Here is a 16,179-nt window from a genome sequence, read left to right as displayed (position 1 = left end):
CGGTCCCCAGTGTGTTCCTCCAGAACATCAAACATTCTCTTGCTTCGATGGGGTCGATCTCCGTCTTGCATGAATCTCGTCGAAATTAGGGTCACTTTGGATAATGGGGATGAAATCATGTTCCTAACCTTAACGTACCGTTTGATAGACATAATGCCATTAAGGGATATCGCACCGATTATTCCGTGTCTGGACATCTCACACCATACAGCCACCCGTTGAGGGTGAAGAGACTTCTCGATCGCGAAATCCTCCGCGACCAACCGTGTATAGCCGGCCACGGTGGCCGAGCAGTTCTAGGAGCTGCAGTCTGGAACGCTCGTTCGCTACGGTCGCAGATTTGAATCCTGCCTCGGGCATGGCTATGTGTGGTGTCCTTAGGTTAGTTAGATTTAAGTAGCTCTAAGTTCTAGGGGACTGATGACTTCAGAAGTTAAGTCCCATAGTGACCAGAGCCATTCTGAGACAACCGTGTAATTTGAAAGTCCTAACGCAAACCGTTCAGAAGTTATGACAATTTTATTTCATGTAGCTCAATAATTTTCACGCTGTACTAACTGACACATGCATAGTTACTTGCTTAATATTCATTCCAAAAAAATTTAAGTGTCATTTTTGAAACCACATCATTTTTCCCAAATGCGACGGAGAAGTTTTATATCTAGCTCAAAGGTGCCTGGAACCTTGATCTATAATGACGCAAAAACGTGGCGCCCTACGGCATCGCCTTCGTGGTCGGCGACGCAGCGAACAGCAAGGTGTTGACATATGGGAAGTAAAGGCCAGAGCTCAGAAGTTCATGTTAGGTTTAAAGCGGTTAATGATACCACATCGGTACCCAGTTCCACTTCAGTTCTACCCAACACCACCGTGTAAGCGTCACACGATGCATAGGTCATCTCCCCTCTCCTCCTTTAAGTACACCTCAGGTCTTCTTTTAACGTCTCTGCAGAGCTGATGAGAGCTACAACGCATTGAAATGACGCGGTTTTCTTATGGGTGGCCTGGGTGGGCGACGAGAACGTTTCAAGCACCCCACCGCTCAGAATCGAAACTGAAAGGTCTCGGGAGGTGGCGTAAAGGGCGTCAATGGAATCACTTTTGCAGCATTCATTTACACACATTTCGCGGTCGAAACCGACAGATTATAGTGCGATGAGCAACAGAACAACGTTGTTAACAACATTTGCCTCCACGTACTCCCTCTGGACGAATCATCGCTTCTCTAAGGACATCCTGGGGATGCTACCCCACTGAATGTGATCTGGTCCTTTTCTGCTGCACCGCGGCGGCAGTTTTTGCTTTGGTATATAGGGTAAATGGTCAGGTAGCATTCCACGCTGAGCAAAGGATTTCTCCGCTTTTTAAGCCCTTCCATTTCGTGCCCTCCTGTGGCTTGATCATCTGCGATGTGGTGCAGTATCGGGGTTGGTACGGGAGTGGGTCGACATCGAAGCATGCGTGAAACACGTGCGTAAATAAAACGGCAAAAGGCCCCTCTAAACCCACCGCTTTCACGAGACCCTCGCTGCCACCTCTGCAGCATTGTTCGGAGCAGCATTGTGCTCTAAGGGTAGATTTCATAGTATTCTTCAGGACCCGTAAGCCAAGTAGAAGCCACTCTACATTTGGTTAAAAATTTAAGTGATAAACCTTTTCCAAGATGCTCGAAAGACAATGAGTTTGATAAATATGAAGTAGGTTTCAGACTATCGAGCTCCTCTATTGAAAAAAACAAGCACTGGCCGAACAGGCCTCGCAGGCCCAACGGCACCGACCGGCCGCCGTGTATTGAACACATACGTAATTATTGAAAGGCATATCATTTTTTTTATATCGAGCTGTCAAATCAGTCTAAAAAGTTGATGAAGGTTTCTCGGGTCTCCAGCCGGGTGGTAGCGTTGATATCTCTCGACGTTTGTGGAAGTGTCGTACTACCCATCTTCTTGGTCAGTATGACACTTCCACAAACGTCGCTAGATATCAACGCTACCACCCGGCTGGAGACCCGAGAAACCTTAATCAACAATTTACGCCGGGAAAGCTTACAGTCCAGAAAGTGTAAAATAATTTCTCCTAGCTCCGCATACAACACAGGTAGCCCTGAAAAATTTATAAGACCTGAGGAGCACGCAGTAGATAACAATAATTAGGTGAATAATTCATGTATTTATTATGTATTGCATATGCCACACATATTTCATTTTAAGTGTCACAAGCATTTTCATAGCTATTAAAAACTCACAGTCACAGTTTTTTATGACTATGTGTAAGGCTAGGAGAAATTATTTAACATTGTTTTAGTTAGATTTTTAAAGTGATGCATTAAACATTGTTCTAATATCCAAATATTTATTGTCCGATTTTTAGACTAGTGTGTGTGAAATTTTTCAGTCGACTTCAACAGAGATGGGTGGTAAATTTCAGTTTATTTCGTTTACCTTCACCTGAGTGAAGCAATATATTGCTTCTTTCTACGTACATCTCGAGAAAACACCATGAAGGTAAAATCAGACCGACTGGAACTCACAGCGAGGCTTACCGGCAATCGTTCTTCCCACGGACCACTGGCGATTGGAACACGAGAAGGGAATAACAGTAATGGTACACGAAGTACCCTCCGCCACAGAACACACGAAAGAGGTAGTTAACATTGCATTGTCTTCAAGATCTGAACTACGTTGAAAGTTTTAAATGTCTAGCACACCGGAAAAAGACAGTGATCAACAACACACCAGCAAGGAAAGCGAGTTCATAGGGCATTGCCATCCATTTCTGAGTTATGTATAAAATTTCAAGTATCTAGATCATCGAGAAATCAGTTTGACGTCAGATGCAATGTACCGGACAGGCAGACAAGAAAGCAACCTAATAAAGAAAAATGTACTAAAAACCCCAGGACGTTCCTATAACATAGCAAGAAACGTGTAGGAAGCAACTTTCGTAGACTTCCAGTCGGCCTGCGACTTCGTGGATAGAGCCACACTCTTTGAAATACTAAGATCACTAGGACTCAACGAGAAATTCAGTACATTGGTGTTGGCCAGCCTGTACAGTGGCTCTTTCGTGAAAAAAAAAATCATCAGGGAAAGGACACGATGTCTAGCAGCAAACAATGATTTAAGGATGAGGATCGTAACAGACAACATAAGAGTCATATGCTTCGTTTCCACTGATGATCTCACTTTAATGACAGATGGCATCCAAGAGGCGTCTATGCGAATTCACGCACTGGATTTAACAGCAGAGAAAACGTATCTACTGATCATCAACGGGAAAGACTGACTCCGTTACCAGCATAAAAGACGCTCCTAGAACGATGAGAGTCAGCTCTACTAAGCATATCAAGAGAGTCAATACCAAAACGTACCTTGGAAAACAGATCTCAAATGACTCAATGAAACGGTAGCTACTCAACAAAGGAAAATCAAACTCCACAGATAGGCCATACTATGATTGCAGAAAAATGAACGCTTCGGATCATCTTTCGAAGAATACTGAAGTTCGACACGAAAACATAGTAGTCAGGCCGTCAGTTCTATATACGATAGTGCGCCCATACATACCGAAGAAGACCTCAGTAAGAATCCTTGAATTACAAGAAAGGATCCTACCAGACTGAGACGATGATACAAACCTAATCGTGAACTCCATCAACAACAAGTAAATCATACCGATTCCATCAGGAAAAAAACTACTTCTATGGCCACCTGCGTATAGTGGACTTCCCACAGGCTGTCTTATAACATCTTTAAAGTTGTCAACATGGGTAAAGCCAAAGAACAACTGAGAGCACGCACATAGAGAAAATCCTTGCAGAAAATCAAATTAGGCGAGAGTTAACAAGTAACAGAGGTGACTATCATTTAGCTATCCAAACCAGACCCTTCCTAACATCCCTTAAGGAGTTAAACAAATGAGACCAGGAAATGGTCCGAGAAACAAAAGAAAACGATGGAACAAGGTGCTAACAGGAAACATCAAGATACTAACAAGAGAAGGGCAACTAAACTTCGCCAAGAAGGCTAGAAGCGTCAGATGACGGCATCACACCAAAACCACAACTACTATGGTCCACAAGTGACTCAAACGAATTATAAAAATAGCTGTTATTTGTCCACGTGTTTTACAAGCAATAACAATTCTCTTCCTTTTTCAATGATACTGTAAACAAAAAGCAAAAACAAAAAAAATTTAAGACGAGTTTATCATACCAACTCTTTTTCTACCTTTCTACATTTTCAGATTGTAACAGCTTCAGCTCCATTTGTTATTCCCTGTCGTGAGACAGAAACCTTCACGTTTACCCCTGACTGGATGTAGTTTCTTTTCAGTTTTTCCACATTGTGGAACGGGTCAGTGAAGGTAAGCAATGCGCCTTCATTCGGTAGACGAACTTCTATGTAGTTTTTAAAAGCTGCTGACGGTGGACGCAGATTGATGGTTTCAATACGTCGCTGAGGCGTAGTTCGCGGAGAGGAAGTTCGGAGCACCAGTGCAGCAGGCGAATTTAATCCATTACGGATGTTACTCTCAGCGTACATCCTGCTGGACAAAGGGACAGAGACTCCTTCTAACAGAGTCAAGGCTTCACCCCGCGTCCTCCCTTTCATGATTGCCCTCCTGCGTCAATCTTCAGAGTGCATTCTTACTTGTAGCTTCCTCAGGAGGTCGCCATACAGAACGCTGATGAGGATACTACCAACGAAAATGCAGTTTCCTATTTACTGTTTCATTTATCGGCATTAAAGATACACTGGAATAACAGATTTTCATCCAGGGCCTACTGTATAACACACTGCAATTAATTACTTCAGTGATCAATGCACATCTTCAGTTGTTTTGGACTAAGTGAATATACTTTATAGGCCTTTTTGATTGATCGAAGTTGTGTAGTATTGTATAGCGATCCCACACCACACTTAATTGTAAGAAGATATGTCATGCTCGTAAATCAGAGTGAAGGAGTGCTTCACCAAATTATTTAAGAAAATGCATCGTCAGTGTGTCCTCAGGCTGCATGAGAGCTATCAAATTGTCCTCTCAGTTTCCCGACTGCTCCATATTAATCTCACAAGACAGAATAATAGAAGACTTTAATGCTGCAGCATTTCTAATGCCAGGTCTTCACCCGAACTGCTGAAGGTTGTCACGTTTCGCTTGTTCACATCACAGCTCACAGTGGTTACACGGATCTAAAGTGCAACGTTACCTTCGCTAGTGTCTTACACCTTTTTTGCTAAAGGAACGATCAGTTCCGCGTTTATTTTTATATCACTATAGACTTCATCTCTAAGAAACCTTGTTTAATATCTCTTTTCTCAGACTATTACATTACTAGTATAAATGTAGCTCATCAGTCTCTGGTAACTAGCTTAGTATGGTACGCTGCTCAGTACGGAAGTGAGTGTAGTACGCGTTGAATCTGGATTTTTCCGAAAGCATTTAATCCTTGCACGACGCCCTTGGCGAATCTATTGCAGTCGCTGGCGTCTGTGGTTTTTAGAAAACGGAAGTTAACCGAATGGTTAGCGTGTCACCAGCGCAGCCCGCAGAATTTTTTAGGAACTTTGTCTGGGTAAAAAGTACCTCTTGATGAGACTATAATAATTTTATTTCAGTAAAAGCAGTCTTGATCGCATGGAAGTTGTTTCATTCGGTGACCGGTTTCAGTCGCTTGTAGGACCCTTCTCAGGGCATTTTACTCGTTGTTGACAGCAGGAGACAGTGACGTGGCGCAGGCCGCTTTGGAGGGGCGTGAAGAACACGGGGTTGAACGATGGACGAAGAGAGTTTCACACTTGCTGGAGGGCTCCACCGTCGAGGCAACACCGTCGACTTACAGCCACAGTAGGTTACGTCCATGTGGAGAAGATGGCGGTCATCCGTGGTGTGATCCCGTTAGCTGGTCTGGCACCCGTTGCTTCTACACACCAATCACTATAAGAATACAAATTTTCATCAAAACAAAACCATTTCTCTAAGGCAGAACTCTTCGCGCTACCCGAACTTATTATTCTCGTGGCTCTTTCGAGGGTGAGTTTGGCGTAATAGTAACGTTCTGAGCAACACGATAGAGAGAGAGAGAGAGAGAGAGAGAGAGAGAGAGAGTGGTGGGATGCTGCTGGGACCGCTGTGCTTCACATGCTTTAAAGCTTGTGTTCCATTTGACTGTGTGCTTCATCGATTTGAGAGAACTTTTGATGGTACTAGTCAGAGCTACTCCCACAACAAAACGATAATTTTCAGAAGACCAGTAGATGAGTTAAGAAAAATACAGAAAAATGCAAATAAATACAGTTATCACGTCGAGCGACCGCCCTGCAGTTGCTGCTGTGGTACTTTCGAACGATAACAGTAAGCATCTTCAGCTACCACATAAGCCTTGCTGATATCCCAGTAATCCCGGAGAATGCCGCTTTCGTTGCTAATACGTCGAGGATAGTTTCCAAACTCAAGTAGAGGGATGAGCCAAAATATTAGGAATATCTTTTCGATAGCGTATTGGTCAATATTTTGAACCCTATACAGAATTGATTCAAAGTGGCATGGACTGATGCGTCCTTGGCAGGCTTCCGGAGGAAAGTGACACAAAAATTCTATGTGCAGGCCACATAATACGAGTGACTAGTGGTCGCGAGCGTCCCATATACCGGCCACGGGGCCACACGGTTCTAGGCGCTTCAGTCCGGAACCACGCGCCTGTTACGGTCGCAGGTTCGAATCCTGCCTCGGGCATGGATGTGTGTGATGTCCTTAGGTTAGTTAGGTTTAAGTAGTTCTAAATTCTAGGGGACTGACGATCTCAGATGTTAAGTCCCATAGTGCTCAGAGCCATTCGAACCATTTTTTTTTTTTTTCGTCCCACATGTGTTCCATCAACACGTTCAGAATGGCGAGTTAGGTGGCAAAGATATAAGCATCAGTTCGCTGTAATTCACACCAATATAGAACGATTTTGGCGCTGTGACAAGGACATTTTTCCTACTGGGAAATGCCTTCGGGGAAGACGTGAAGCATGGAGGGAAGCAGATGGTACGTAACAATAGTCACGTATTCCGTTGCTGTCGTTTTTCCTTTCATTACTACCAAAGGACCATTGGAAGCCCAGTTATGGGTCCCCCATGGCACAATACCTCCACTACCGATCTGTGCCCGTGGCAGGCGCATTTTTCCACAATCAGTTCTCATGGATGACCGCGTATCCGACACGATCATCGACATGGCTTAACAAGAAACGTGACTCGTACGACAAGGTGACACGACCCACTGATCTACAGTCCAGTGTAGCTGATGGTGACCCCAAAGCAGTTCTGACTGACGGTGCTGCTTAACATGAGAGCAAAGAGGGGTCTGGTTTTGGAGTCTCGAGCACAATAACGTGCATTGTCGGGCGTGATCTGAACACTTGCGCCGTATCAGCATTGTTCTCTGTCGACAGATCGCTGTCTGCTCTACTTCACAGAGCGAAAAAGTCTACGGCCGCCAGGTTCCGTGAGGAGGCGTGAAGGTCAAATGTATTGTCGCTTGCTGTTGGTTTATAGCCCTTCAAAAAGTAGCACGTGAAAGGCCGACCAGCTTCGCCACTTCCTAGATACTGTGTCTCCGGTGTCTGGCCTCCACATTCTTCCCTTTGTCTAAGTCGATTATGATAATGGATTTCTCCGTTTGTGGCTCATGTGTTGCCGAATGATTGCCCATTCGTCTGGTCACTGCTTCGCTAATACTCATTCATTCTCGTGTCGCGTACCCGGAAGACCACGAGTTCACATGAAATCTCGCGATAGGAAGTGGTCACAAAGTTTTGTCTCACCGGTGTGTTAAAAGCCACGTAAACGCTCTTTATAACATTTATTAATTACCGTTTTAGAAATAAATATTGTAACAACTGTTATACACCGATACCTTCTCAGATGTTTTAATACTTCAAACTTATTTAGAGACGCGTGTGATGATTCCTGTTAACAGCCACATTTTCGTGACTGTTTACTATGTTAAGTATGAAGACTTTTTTCCCGAGTGCTGAAAACATTTCATCTTTTTACACCTTTCTGTCTAGTAATATATGTGGATTTTCTCACGAAGAAAGTGATAATCCTTATGCACCGTATTATATTCAAATTCAGTTACACTTCACGTTCTGTAGAATAGCGTTCGCGTAAACTATCGTCATAGAAACTACTATATTGGTTCAAATGGCTCTGAGCACTATGGGACTCAACTGCTGTGGTCATCAGTCCCCTAGAACTTAGAACTACTTAAACCTAACTAACCTAAGAACATCACACACATCCATGCCCGAGGCAGGATTCGAACCTGCGACCGTAGCAGTCGCACGGTTCCGGACTGCGCGCCTAGAACCGCGAGACCACCGCGGCCGGAAACTACTATATTACAGCAAACACATAGAAGAAGTGATACTGGCGGACGTGGGAGGTGAAAGTGGCTCGTGAGTCGTCCTTCGACAGCATACAGTGTTAACCAAATTAAAAAGGAGAGAATAAGGTTAACTTCCTTTTTTATATTGATTGACTGTCCTTTTTTATATTGATTGACTGATCCGTCGGTTCTTGGTAGAATACTTCATACATTATGTGTGAGAACACACAAAACACGCTTGCAATATTCTACAATATTCATTATTTATTTCAAAACCGGTTATCGCCTGTTATGCCATCATTAAGTGCAAAGATAAGTATCTTATCCTTGAAGCTGAAGACCCGTTTGTGAAGTAAGTAATAAATATTGTAGAATATTACACCAGTGTTGTGTTAGTTTTCATTCGTGATGTACTTCCCTTTTTTTATTTATTTTAGCTACGTACAAATGAGAAGGATAGGTGCATTACTGCCTTTTGCATACGTTACTCATTCGTTTCTTCCATCACCACTAAAGAATTTGTTGTCTGTATTTCTTTCGTGTTAGTGTGCGTGGCTTAATGGCGCTCAACTGTTAGGTTACCAGCGGCTGTAAGAAGATTAGTAGAAACCATTGTGGTTAAAAGGAAGAAAATACGATAAAAGAAATAAAAAGTAATCTGAGATAAAATGGCACTCATTGTCTCGCAATCTCACCCACGGTCACCCACATAATAATGCTAGATCACATCATGTAAGAAAGCGTTAAAATGATCGGATGTTCTATAATCGTCAATGAAAACACAGGTTCGACAAGGGGATCACTAAAATAGATTCAGAGGAATGAGTGGCTGGTAAAAAAAAAAAAAAAACCGGTTCAACCAGCCACCCCGTTAACACATTTCAATTGTTGCCCTAAAATCTTATGGAACAAATCAGACGTTTTACAGAACTTAAAGACGTACTACATTCATATCATTGTCATTTAAAATAGAGGGCAAATCAGTTGACGAATGAACTGCTGCTCTCTTGTCTGAATACAAATTACAGCCTACTAAAATGTGACGCATCGTGATCTGCATTCTAAACCCATCACACGTTGGATCGTCCTTGGGCCACAACTAGAAACCATGCACCGTTACCCATGCGCAGGCGAGTAAGGCGTACCTGACCTCGCCTCTGTAGCGCGAAAGAGGCACGCCAGGGCCGTGTTGTGAACTTCGTAGACGTCTTGTCTTTCACTTCGAGCCACTCCTCTTCCCATCGTCTCATTACTACGTACCTCAACAGTAACAGCGTGTAGGGGGATGGCACACTTAACGAAGTGACGATCGCGACACACCTCCTTAGCTGAGACATCCGTCATTCTGTTCCCATCAGTACCCAAAATGATAAAACTATGTTTGTCCTTAATGGTTCATTCCCTGAAGTCAGCCTGTAAAATAAGGAATCTTTACAATTTTTTTGGAGAAACTAATGCAGCTATCAACATCAATATTTTCGCACACCATTTATTGACTTCTGGACAACATTTTCTGATTTTTTTAAGAACGTCAGTCATCATTAAGCCCCCCATCGGAGGAGCCAAAAGGTGTCCATGACAGAAGACCTGCAGTGTGCAGATCTTACCTTAATTCAAAAAATAAACAATTTTCTTAATCATTATAGGACATCGCGCAAACAGTTTAGCACAATTTTTTGAATTTTGGAAGAAGAATAAAAGAGTATACGCTTGAAACAAAGTTGTTGTTTTGTCACGTTTTATTGATCACGCTTTAGCAATAACTAATGAATAAATTAATATAAAGATCAAAAGTAACCTGCTACTCCTTGCGGACGTTCCCAAACAGTATTTCAATCAAATTTCAGAAAGATATTTTTATTTACGTGTCCGCAATCCAAACCGTCGTCTTGAAATACACTGTATCTCGTTGAGCAATAATGTTTACGTTGATTTCTTCGTTAGGTAAAAATAACTTTTATGTTGCTTATTTTATCGACTGACTAATGAGGTTAAACTGTTAACAGTAAAGATCCTATTCCAGAATAGGAGTCAACCGAATTTTTTTGTGTATACATAATTGGTTGCCTGGGGGATATCACCAATTACTTTACTCAAAGAGAAAAAAAATGGTGAAATATGCCACCAAAGAAGGTGGTTATGGCGAGCGTAGGGCGGGGGGCTGAAGGAGTGGAAGAAGGCCCTATTAAACAAAAACGGAAAAGAATGGAAAGAAAGTAGCTCAGCCGGTGAATCATTTGCCCGCGAACGTCTCGGTCCGGCACACAGTTTTAATTTGTTAGTACGTTTCAAATATTCCATTACAGGGTGAGTATCCTGTCCGGACACAGGAAAACAAATTACTATCACTCTGATTTATATAAAGCAACTTAGATGTGATACGCGAACGAAAATCTGCTCTACATTGATTTCTTTTTATAAAAAATGAAAGACGAAAATAACTGTATTTTGAAACGTTTTACTTTGAAGCTCTGTTAATAATCTTCTTCCTCGAATAGGTATAAAACCTTTACTTGGTTTTGATGAGTTCTTTTTTCCTTTTTTAATCCTTTCTCACAGTGCTTTCACCTGAGTGCTACGCGCGGGATGGAGAGTGTAAAAGAACCGCACGGATGGAACTGTGCAATACAGCTGTTGCGATCGGTACGCGGTGCGGACGCTAATTTTCACCAGCTGGTCACTCTATTGAAAGTAAACCAGAGACCACAGTTTCCTGTTGGTCGCAGTTATTGGCAAACTTCTATGGACGCAATATGGCTTTCCGTATACTCAGTGTCAGTGGACTCTGCGGAACAAGAGAGAGAGAGAGAGAGAGAGAGAGAGAGAGAGAGAGAGAAGTTGGGATGGGTTAGGAAGAGAGAGAGAGAGAGACTGGAAGGCTTATCTCTGTTACGAACCGGCCGGATGGGCAGCGTATTTTCCGGAGGAAACTGGCTGCTGGCCGATACAGAGAGAGGACCTCTGGAGAGTTGTCGCTGTTGTTATTTCCTCCGGCGAAGGGAGCGCTAACTCTCACGTGTGCACCGGGTATCACACAAGTTTGCCCGATAGCAGGCCCTTTGTCACACAAGGCAGACAGGTCCGAGCACGGGCTCGCCCTTTCCTCCGGGCGCTACTGCCCACGCGAATGGAAGCCAGGAAGCCACCCCTGCTATGCATCTGACTAACAAGCAATACTATAAATTAATTTTTCAAATTTGGTCATCACAGAGAGAGAAACAAAATTGTCATGCGAAGATTAGACGCCTCGTTTCCTTTTTTCTGCCTTTCTGCTCCTTCGATTATTGGTGGAACCAGAGAAAAATTGCTTCTAATGGAGGAAAAAAAAAAAACGAAAAAACACCAGGAAAGTAGAATATCTTCCGCTTTATTTAAAAGACTCCGACTGAGAAGTGGGATACCAGCTGCCTCTTTTCTGCCTACTTCAGTGCCTTTAAAATTTTATTTTTTCCAAAAATTTTGGCATGCCATCATATTTTTTATCTTTTTAACATGCAACTCGTCTTTGACTCTCGCAAGCTACCCTAATTGCAACTAGCTCACACCCCGCTAGTCTATCGCTATAAGTCGCTCATATCTATCCATTCCCACCCTCTGAGTCATTCAGCATCCCTTTGTGTCTCTGTAACTGTCACTGTCTCCTCCTCGTTTGCCCACAGCTCGTGGTCCCGCGGTTACGTTTTCGCTTCCCGAGCGCCGGGTCACTGGTTATATTTCCGGCGGAGTCAGGAATTTTCCCCTGCCTCGAGATGACGGGGTGCTTGTGTAGTCCTCATCATTTCATCATCGTTCATGAAAGTGGCGAGTTTGGACTGAGCAAATGTTGGGAATTTGTATGGGTGCTGATAAACACGCAGTTGAGAGCGCCAAAAACTAAACATCATCATCATCACACTCTCTTTCGTTCTGTCCTGCTACTACTGTCTCCTCACACTTTCAATTTCTCCCTATTTTTCTCTTTTACTACTCCTGTCTCATTCATGCCTTCCCACTGCTGCCTTCTCTTCTCGCTATCACTGTATCTCTCTCTTCTTCCTTGTCATTTTCATAGACTCTATGTCTCATTATCACTGGCTCTCAGTCACTTCCACTTTCTTTATTCCTCTCACACTGACACTGTCCCTTCAATCTTTTCCTACCACTTGTCTGTCACTGTCAACTACGTTTCACTGCAACTTGATTTGTGGTGGTAGGTGCCAGTACACCGTACCGGTACCTCTAACGGACATCAAGTATTAAAATAAAGCTTTAAGAGGTCTAAATTTCAATAAAATATCTCCCGTAAAGTATCAGTACCGGAACCTCATTTTTTTGCAAATCAAACACTGGCCGCAAACAACGTCCACTCTCCTTACCTATTTATTACTTTTCCATCCCTTTCTCACTGTCACTGTCTCCTGTCTCAGCATAAGAAAGCGCTACTGTGATAGGACGCCAAAAGTTTGCGGAAACTTTGTTAAAGGTTCTTAGGAAGGTAGAATGAGGCATCTGGTACCTCGCTTTCCAATGACAGCCTTTTAAACAAGTGCGCATTCGCCTTTTTTATGTTGCGATAGGAGTTTTTTTCCCTCTGGTTTCCGTCTGTTCCCTACAACAATAGAGCGTGTCACTTAAATGAAAAGAACTTTATGGGTCTGATAGTTTACTAACATGAAATTGAAATAAGGCGGAACTAATTTTACTCCTCAGACTGGATTTTACGTGTACAATAATTTAGCATATGCTTTAGTACTACAACAAGAGATGTCCAGAAAACTCCTGATGATAACGGAGACACTTTATCAACTTATTTCTTTACGCTACATCGCTTTAGAAACTATTTTTCCGCCTCACACAGGATTTTCAGTGCGCATTTCACATGTACAAGTAGAGCAACTTTGAAACTCTATATCTAACAAACGGATGAAGACACCAAGAAAAAAGTTTGCTCGAGATCGGGAGCTTTCGAACATATCCTGAAATTTCAATGATTTTCTGTACATAGCCATCTTGGAATTCGCGGCTCGGTTTTCCTCGATAGGATTGCACTTCTAGGTAAATGCCTAGAGAATATACCATCAAAACTTGAGCAATTTGCAGCGATTATTTACTTACATATCCGCTGCTGATGGCGAAAAAGTGGTGGAAAACGCTTTTCCAGTTTTCTCAGGAACAGCTCAGCAACTAAATAGTGCCTCCATAAGCCTCTTAAGGTGCACCGCAGACCACATCTGATGCAGAAACAACCAACCGAATTGCTCAAATTGCCTAAGCTGGAAGAAGTGTGTAATATTCAACCTCTGACCCTGTACTGTAGGATAGTTAAACTCTCAGGTGTACAAATGGTTCTTGGCTAATGGGTATCAAAAATATTTGCCCCTATCTCTCTATTACCAACAAAACCCGAGGAATGAGCCGTGGAAAAATTCAGTTTTAAGATGCGACGTTTTGCAACATATTAGTAGCCTACGGGTAGCCACACCAACTAAAATAACTTTTTCAAGCTTTCGACTTTGCCCAATTCCATTTTTAGGAGCATTTAGCAATAGACTTTGTTTCCTATACAGGGTAAACCCGTACTTCAGTGAGAAAACTGCGTAGACTAGCCGTTCCGATTACATATGGAACGGGTTTGTCCAGCTACTGTTGAGAAAAATCCACTGAAGTCAGTCGCTAATAAACTTTTTATTGCAGATCTAGATTTCAACCACTCTGTAGCATCATCCGTGGGGAAGGATGATTTGACTCGCATCCTAGCGCATTACTGGTAACAAAACAGTGGTTGAAACGTGGATCTGCAATAGAACGATTATCAGCGACTGGCTATTGTACGTTTTCTCAGTTTCGTAGATTGTGCAGCGATGTTTGGGCAGCAGCCACCCGTGGCCTACGATGAGTAGCTGTAGAGTAATCGCGCTTCGTCCGATCTCTTACCCTTATTTATCTTTGTACCTGTATCTGTATTGTACAAAAAAATATCTCTTGGGCAATGGAAACCTCGACGACATGCAATGTTTCTGATTTGTACCGTTCACTCTGTTGGCCGTCAAGCTTGCATTCAGTACTACTCGGATGTACATCACGTTTCTCTTTTCGGCAGTTTTATGTTTGTGTTAACAGTAATACAAAGACGTATGCGAACGATCACTGCTGAAGTGTTGGCTGATACGCACCTCGTATGTGGTTTCGTTGAAAGCAGCGGAAGGACGGCACAAAGACACTGTGCCGAACTGCAACGACTGCAATCGTTTCACAGTGTTTTGCATTTAGGTGTTTTATGTTAATCTGTGGTTTGTATTATGTGTTTTAGTCATTGTATATTGCACACTTTTTCACTGTTATGGTTATATTTTCACATAAATAAAGGTAACGGAGATAAGGAGCGGAAGAAATAATAGTTACATTACTCTGTAAAAAGGCATCCCTCAACGAACCCAGAAATTTTATCAGTTAAGTCGGAGGAGCTTATTCATACAGAACAACGTCTGTGTTCTTGTGTCTCGCAACCATACTAGTCAGGTAGTATAATCAGTAGGTGAGCTAATGAGCCTATTGTCGTATGGACAAAACACAAAATCATTAAAGGAATTAATATTATAACAGCATTTTCAATGGCATTTAATATACATAATGAACTGAGATGTTCTAAAATTATGAAAAGAAACACAGCAATATTAACTTCACTAGTCACTGACACATACCTGATGCGTATTTCCGTTATCATTTCAACAGATTTTCTGGCTGCCCACGTGGGGAACATTGAAGGCTGCCTGTTAAACTCCCTTTTGCCCTTGTGGATGGATGAGGCGAATTTTGTAGTTAATGTGGTCACTTGCGATTGTAAACATTAGTTTCTCAGTTAATAAACTGAAAACAATTTTTGTAAAACTTTTTCCATTCTTAATAGAGTTTCATAAGTTTGTGAGCGTTCCTTAAAAACCGAATCGAGATATTAATTATATGTTTTGAACTGCTTTTCTTCTTTTTCTTTGCATAGCTGCTAAGAACGTGATTTTACAGGGCGTGTAACTGTTTCGTCAGAATTAAAAATTTATTTACATTTCCCACAGGCTTTTTTCGACTTTTAACACAAAATTAAGTGGTACTTGCAAATACATGTGCTTCCATAACTTTTCTGTTCTCACCACTTTTCTTGAGTTTGCCATGTTATGTATCAACCAACATGATAACGGAAATTCGTCACTGGACATGCACATCGGGAGGCAATTTTTTCATTGCTGGTCTAAGCCCTTGCCTATCGTATGCGTAATGAACGAGTTGACATGTGTTCTTATCTATATGTATGTCTTACAGTTCACCAACGCGAGTACTGACACATAGCATGACCTGTCTTTTACGTAGTCCATTTGTCATCTAGTTCATCAACCTGCTGATTGACAAAATTTTTGACTGTAAATGTAGATTTTGCCTTTCGACCCAGTTGTCCACTAACTCACATGAGCTTATGTGTCCGTTGGTGGGTAAGTGCATCATACTCGTTTATGTGTAAGTAGCATTCGCAAATGGCTTAAGGGCACAAACAAGCCTCTAGTGAATGCAAATGACTTCCTAATTTTGATCAAAAGTTTGTCGTCCTGATGCAATAAAACGTATCTACACTCCTGGAAATTGAAATAAGAACACCGTGAATTCATTGTCCCAGGAAAGGGGAAACTTTATTGACACATTCCTGGGGTCAGATACATCACATGATCACACTGACAGAACCACAGGCACATAGACACAGGCAACAGAGCATGCACAATGTCGGCACTAGTACAGTGTATATCCACCTTTCGCAGCAATTCAGGCTGCTATTCT

Source organism: Schistocerca gregaria, chromosome 2 (assembly GCF_023897955.1).
Source record: "Schistocerca gregaria isolate iqSchGreg1 chromosome 2, iqSchGreg1.2, whole genome shotgun sequence".
NCBI lineage: Eukaryota > Metazoa > Arthropoda > Insecta > Orthoptera > Acrididae > Schistocerca > Schistocerca gregaria.
This window is presented reverse-complemented; position numbering follows the sequence as displayed.